Source organism: Anas platyrhynchos, chromosome 1, assembly GCF_047663525.1.
Source record: "Anas platyrhynchos isolate ZD024472 breed Pekin duck chromosome 1, IASCAAS_PekinDuck_T2T, whole genome shotgun sequence".
In the NCBI taxonomy this organism is placed as follows: domain Eukaryota; kingdom Metazoa; phylum Chordata; class Aves; order Anseriformes; family Anatidae; genus Anas; species Anas platyrhynchos.
The window spans coordinates 91,835,168-91,841,985 of NC_092587.1; positions in this window are offsets into that span (position 1 = coordinate 91,835,168).

Sequence of the window (6,818 nt, forward strand, 5' to 3'; positions counted from 1 at the left end):
GGCTGTAGCTCAGCAACAGCTCAGTGATACAGACTGATAGGGGGATGTTTTTACCAAGCTAAACAGAAACTCGAATAAAACAGCAAATGCTTCTTTACAAACAGCCCTGCCATCCAGTGATATTTCTGAGGTTTGGCATTTGGAGCACCAGATGGGGTGGCACAGAGCTTTTCCACCAGGGCAAGAAACAACTTGCAATCTCCAGTCCATTGCAGAAATGTTTAATTTAGATCACGTAATGAATTTTTGCTGTATGATAGAACAGTGGAAACAGCTATCAATATTTTATTGTATCCATGAATCACAGCTGTATAGAAATGTTAGGAACGCAGATAAATTCCTTGCCGACATGTGTAGCTTGTTCTGTTCTTGGGGAAACCTTTATTATTCAGTGAGCTGTCACCCAGGAAAAGGGAAATGTCCACTCCCCTCTTACCTCCTTTCCCCTGCTCTGAATAAGATAAATGGGTTCTGCATTACTATGTGAGCCATCTTGGTGTGTTCGTGTGTATACCAAGTCATAGAAAAAGGAGGGAGAAAGTTTAATCTCACACTTCTAAGTCCCCCACTAAAGCTAGGGAGACATATCTCTAGTTCAAAAAAATATATGTTTTAAGATACTTCATTTCTAGAATCAAAACAGCTACCTCTTCCCCTTCTGTATGTTTGCTCTTCATTGGCTTTAATTAAGTTTGCCCTAAGAAGCTTGTGAGGCCAGATAGCCTTGTTACATGAAAGAAAAAGATTACACACTATGGGGTAGTTCCTGCTAGCTTGGCTGTCACTTATAAAGCCAGGATTTAATATCCTTTAAGCTTTTCTGTTTGCAGACTCATTTTATTTAAACTGCATTTATATAAACTGCTCAGCCGATTAGAGAAGCAGCTCTATAGCCTTAATTTCAGTGTCACTTTCCAGCTGTTTTGGTCAGGCTTCATGCCTGGATTTTATGTATTTGTGCACTAAAAAGAAAATACATCTCAATGATAAATCCTTCTCCAAAGCAGAGGGAAGTAGCAGTAAATAACATCTGTTGAAATCAAATGAAAATAAAAACAAAAGCCCACAGGAAAAACAGATACAGTAGGGAGCTTGAAAGCAAACCCACTGTAGAGTTCAGGTTTAAATATGATCCAAATCCTTAAAATTATCCATAAATAGGGGACAGAATTTGTGACCTACCACTTACACAAATTTGTCAGATCCAGATATGAAAGGGATCAGTTATTAAGAGACATGTTACAATTCTGGGGCTGATCCAAGGCCACTTGAATTCATCTGAGGGATCTGGAAGTTCATTACAGATATTCATGACAATCACTGATTATCCTAGAAATAAATTCATGCAATGCTATGCTCTTGAAACTGGAACAGGGAAAGGCAGAGATCTCCTTTTCAGCCATCTATTAAAAGAATAAATCTGTATCCCAGCTGTTCCGTTTTGGTCATCTTTACATGCCTGGAGCTAAGCACCTAAATATCTGCTCTCTACTCTGCTTTCCCCCCACCCCCAAGCTCTGATCCCCTCTACCCAACATAAAGGCAGGCGTAATCTAAAATCAGCTATAAAAATCAAATATAAATCTTTTAATGCACCTAGCCATTGTCATCTGCATTTAAAAATATTGCTTCAGTTCACTGATGGAGCCACAAGCCCTGTATGGGCTTATCTGTGTCTTGTTCAGTTAGCACTTTCATTTTCACAGTGCTAAACGCTAGACAGTCCGACTGTGTCAGTCCTGCATGCTCAGCGGACTGCAGAGGGCTTGTGATGTTGCCAAGAATGACAGGGAAGAACTTGGCCCCACGTCCTTCCAAGACACATTTTGAGTTTTCTCTGTTCTACATCAAGTGTCATAGGTTAGAGACAGCAGACTACCATAGCTTCAATAAGTGTTCATTTCCAATTAAACAGAATTTTACACAGGCTTTACTTTCTGATCAGGGATATATGATTTTTTCTTCATTTTTACCCAGACCAATGAGAGACACCAGTTAAGCCTGCCCTTTCCTAGTATGCCATGGACATCTAACTACTTTTACGTTTCAGACAGCGTAAAAGTGACTTCCTTCAAGTATATAGGACAGGAACATGCCATGGTTCTTGTTTTGTTACAATTTATATGAAGAAGTAGAAGGAAATAGCATCCTCACAGTCGAATATGATGAACAGATGCTGTGGCATGTTCTGCGGGATTGCCTCAACTCGCAGTATGAGTTTTTCTTGTGGTAACTAAAATCTAACAGTTTGTGGATGGGGGAACAGTGAGAATTAATAACTAAATCAGCCAAGGCTCTAAGTCTTACCATCTCTGAAAAAGAATATGTGCATGCACACAGCTCTAGGAAATTACAGAAAAGGTGAAACAAGGTGAGAAAATATGAGGTCTAGAGAATATCCACTTCAAATGGAATACTTAAGCAAACACAGCTTTATCTGGATTCTTAGTACTATGTGGTGACTTAACACATTGCAGAAATTTAGTAAATTGCAATTTCAACTAAACTATGGGAGGACTGCACATGTATTCCTTAATATAAGTGTTTTTTCCTGTGATTTTCTTTTTTTTTTTAAAAAAAAAAAAAAAAGCATTCATTTCTTGTATACCCAGACTTAGAGGTGGGGTATTTAAAAACAAAAATATCAGAACTGCCTCCATTGACCTCTCTTGTCTCCTAAATCCCAGCTCAGTCCCTGCAAAAATTTCATTTGCTCTTGACTCTGTAATTTCTAGTGTTTTGTTTTAGCAGTTTCATATGTTGCAAGCAAAGTCACTTCCACTGCATCCCTGGGAGACTATTCCACAATTTAACAGACCTTGCTCTAGGATGCTGAGATTTTCTGAAAATTGTATTTCAATTGATCTTTTAGAATAGCATGTACTGTCTCAACTAAACTGAAAAGAATTGCAGAAGTCTCTAAGCAAAAGTCTGTTTGGAAAAAAAGAGAAAGCAAGTGCCTTGTTTGCAGAAATGCAGATACAGTGTGCAGAGGAGAGAGAGGGATAAAAACAATCCCTTCATAAATATCCTTCATTGAGAGGAAAGTATATCGGAGAAATTGTGGTTTTTCCTTTGACATGCTGTTTTTAGATACTCTGCAGATACCTTGTACTGCACCCAGAAGTCTCATGGTACAGGAAAAGCAGCTGAGGCAAATCCACCGAGCCCTCCCATGCTTGTCCTTGGAAGCACTGGTTGCAGCCAGCACAGCAAGCCTGCTGTTTGCTCTGACGTGAGGAAACAGATCAGTGTGGAGCCCATCATACAGAAATGTTTGCTGCTTATAGGTCAAATCCCTTAGAAATGAGTGTGACTGATCTGAGATTACCTCTTCTTTATATTTCCTCTTCCTTTGCTTTCTCCCCAAAGAACAGCTCATATATGAACTGCATAAAGGTGACAAACTACCATTTTGGGGTGTATTCACTGCTGGAGGAGCAAAGGTAAAATGAAGAGCACAGTTAACAGGAGAAAAAATATCTTGTGAGATCAGTAACTCTTCTTCTTTAATAGTCTGCCAGCCCAAACGAATATAAAAGCATCAGAAGCAAGGAGCTTTTTAAAGAGATTATAAAATTGTACTCCACAGAGAAATTACTCAAACAAGTAATTTCAGCAGTCACTCATAGAAACAATACAAAATGTCCAAAGCCATGGGGCATACACAATCCCCAAATCCCAATAGCCTCAAAAGGAAGCTATGAAAATCTGTATCCCAGTGATGGAAACTATTTCAGGATGACCCAGACCAAAGATTATTTTAGCAAAAGTTAAGCTGAGACAGAATCTGAGTAATACTGAAAACAAATTGCTGGCAATATTTATGGATAATATATATATATTTCATGTCCTATAGGAACCTTGTTTTCTAATTATGATGAAGAAACAAGAAGGAACCCCATATTTCTGGAGTTCAGTTTTTGCTTGGAATGGAAAGAGGAAGGTCACAATTAAAAATTTAAAAATACCATCTTATATCACTTTCTGTCCCCAGCGTTTATGTGAGAAACTTGAAGTCATTCATCCAAACTTCTAATTGCATTGTATAATGCTATAAAAATCCTGAATCTTCTGTTTATGGTGCAGTCCTGCCTCTGCAGTATTGCGGTCTAAATGGCAGATCTGACAAATCAGCAAGGCAAGATGGAGATCAGTATCTGTATTTTCCTGGACTTCTAATTTCTAAGTAGCACACCCGGCCATGAGATTGTTAAAATTGATTTTTTTTATTTTTTTTTTTTCAAAACCTGCAAGTCAAAAATATTTTTTCATACCGTGTTTTTGGAAACACAGTATTTCTTTTGTGATTGTAGTGATATCTTATCCCATCAGAGTCTGACAGCGTCCCTTTGCAGGTCTCATAGTTTGCTGTGATGGGAAGTGCAGCTCTGTGCTCATCCCTCTCCTCCTCTAGCCCTGGGCTGCGGCACCTTTTGCGTGTTTCCCCACGCTTGCACATTCAGAACAGGGTCAGTCAGGAACTGAAATGCATAAAGGAAGAGAGAAGAGGGGAAAAAGTATAAATAAAGTCTTAAAGAGATCTATGTTGAGTAACCTTAGGCTGGGTCACAGACATTGTGCCAGTTTGGAAACAAAGCAGTGTGTTTGGTATTTCTTAACAGAGGATGCTCTTCACACGATGTTTGATTGCCACAGTGTGTTTGTAGGCTGCAGAAGAAAGCTGGGAGGTGACCAGCTGTCAGCGCAGGAGTCTGTGCCACTTATCTAATTCTGTCTCTCTAACAAAGAAAATCGATCAGACCTGTCTGACGTGCATTTGTATGTACTCATCTGACTTTCCTGTAACCCTTAGAGAGATGCAGGGTGCAAGTCTTTGTATGTTGCTCCCTAGTACTTCAGATATAGGCAGAAGATACCTCTTCGGTAGCAGCTAATCCATACTGATCTGTAGACTGCCAAGGTTTTTGAGACTCCCAGTGGACTGGTTAGCAGGGAGCCGAGATGCCTGGAGGGAAGAGGTTGGCTTTCTTTACTTCTGACAAACCCAGTGGCCCAACCTGGAGAGATGGGAGGCATCTCTCCGGCTGTGTAACGGAGTATGGGAAGTGATGCTGAGCTCTCTTTGAGCAAGCTGGTATTTGTCTGCAGAGCAAGGCAGGGTGGAGGTTGGTTGTTGAATGCAGCAGCAGCGCAACCAGGTTACCACAGCAATGTGCCAAGTGGATTAGCCCAAATCCTCAGCAGAGCTTGCTGTATTTTTCCAGCTTGGGGGGTTAATTTGCTTGGCAAAAATTCAAGGATAGCTCACCATACCCACTGCACTCATTAGAAACTGTCCTTGATCAATCAGAGGACATACACATGCCTACCACCACTTATTTAGAATAAAAATCAAATATTAAGTCCTGTGTTCATAATACCTGTATTTTTGTGTGTGTTCATTAAATATTTATTTTGGTAGGGATGCCTCTAGACAAGCATTTTCTTCTGCTACTCTACCTTCTACTATTGTTAATACAAGTGTTTGTAGGGCTACCCTATAAACAATGTCACTAAAATGATCGAGGGTTTAAAAAGAAGGGGGGAGAGGAAGAGAGTCAGTCCTGTTTTTCCTTTTCCCAAAATAATGGTACAAAAGTGAGCAGAAAGCTTCAGCTACAGGTGGATAGGACCTTCCTTAGCAGAAAAGCAGAAATGTAGTAGTCCCTTCAGCTCCAAAAAAAAAAAAAATTGTAGGTGACGCCTCATCCTAAAGAACTGTGGACCCTCCACTGCAAGTGTGAATTAGTGAGAGGGTTTACAAACAGCTGACACTTCCAGAAACCAAATTGCTGTGGGCATCTGCAGTGACTTCACCTGGGATGCAGGATGATGAAGACTGCAGCAGTGTTCCACATCTCCCCCATCACTTGTGTCGCTCATCCCAGATAATGAGGAGCAAGTGGGAACAACTTCATGCTCCTCACCAAGTCCTCTACCTCAGGCTGATCACCTTGCCTGCACCAACATGGATCAACCTGATCCACACTCCCTAGAGAGGGGGAAATTACTGCAGTCTCAGCTGTTCACTTCCATAGATCCAAAAGTTGTTTTGGCTCTGCATGGTAGGGGAAATCTTGCTACTTACATTGTTCGTAGAAGTCTTCAGCTGCAGTCTGGGACTAGGAAGAAATATGATGATTTACATGCAACCACTTAATGTTATGCTCCTAGTTCCTCTTTAAATGGCTGTTAAATCCAGCACAGTCTTGCATTAAACAATAACTAGCCAGTTTAGATAGTATATATCAATTACTGCAGAGTACTTCCCGCTCCATCAAGCTCTCGGTATTGACACTAATGACTTGATATCTTCACAGACCCTTCAGATGAATGGAGAGAGAAACATACATAAGGCGCAGGGCCCATTATCCTGTCTGTCAAGCACAGGCAGTGCCATGTGGAATTTGCTTTGTTCCTGGCGTAAAAGAAGTACCTCAAGAGACAGGAGTCAGACTGTAGAGTGAAAGTGGCTGGCAAACTCTCCGTGCAGCAGTTCTGCCACATGCACTACATACATACGTACCAGCTCCCAAGCTTTACACTTAAGGGGGGGAGCTGTAAATGTCAACAAAGCCCACGTGGATTCTGTTCCCCTGCGAGCACCTGGGTTGATGCTGGTGCTGCTTTGAGCAGTGGCAGGAGCTACAGGCACCTGGCCCAGCCACTGTCAGTGAGAGGCATGAGATGCAGAAGGCAACAGTTCCATGGGGCAGATCCACCCAGCAGCTAAACACTGCCCTGTGCACATTGCTGCTCAGAGAATGAGCAGTAACTAGAGCTCACCAAGCTTCAGTAATCCTGGACTGTGTCAT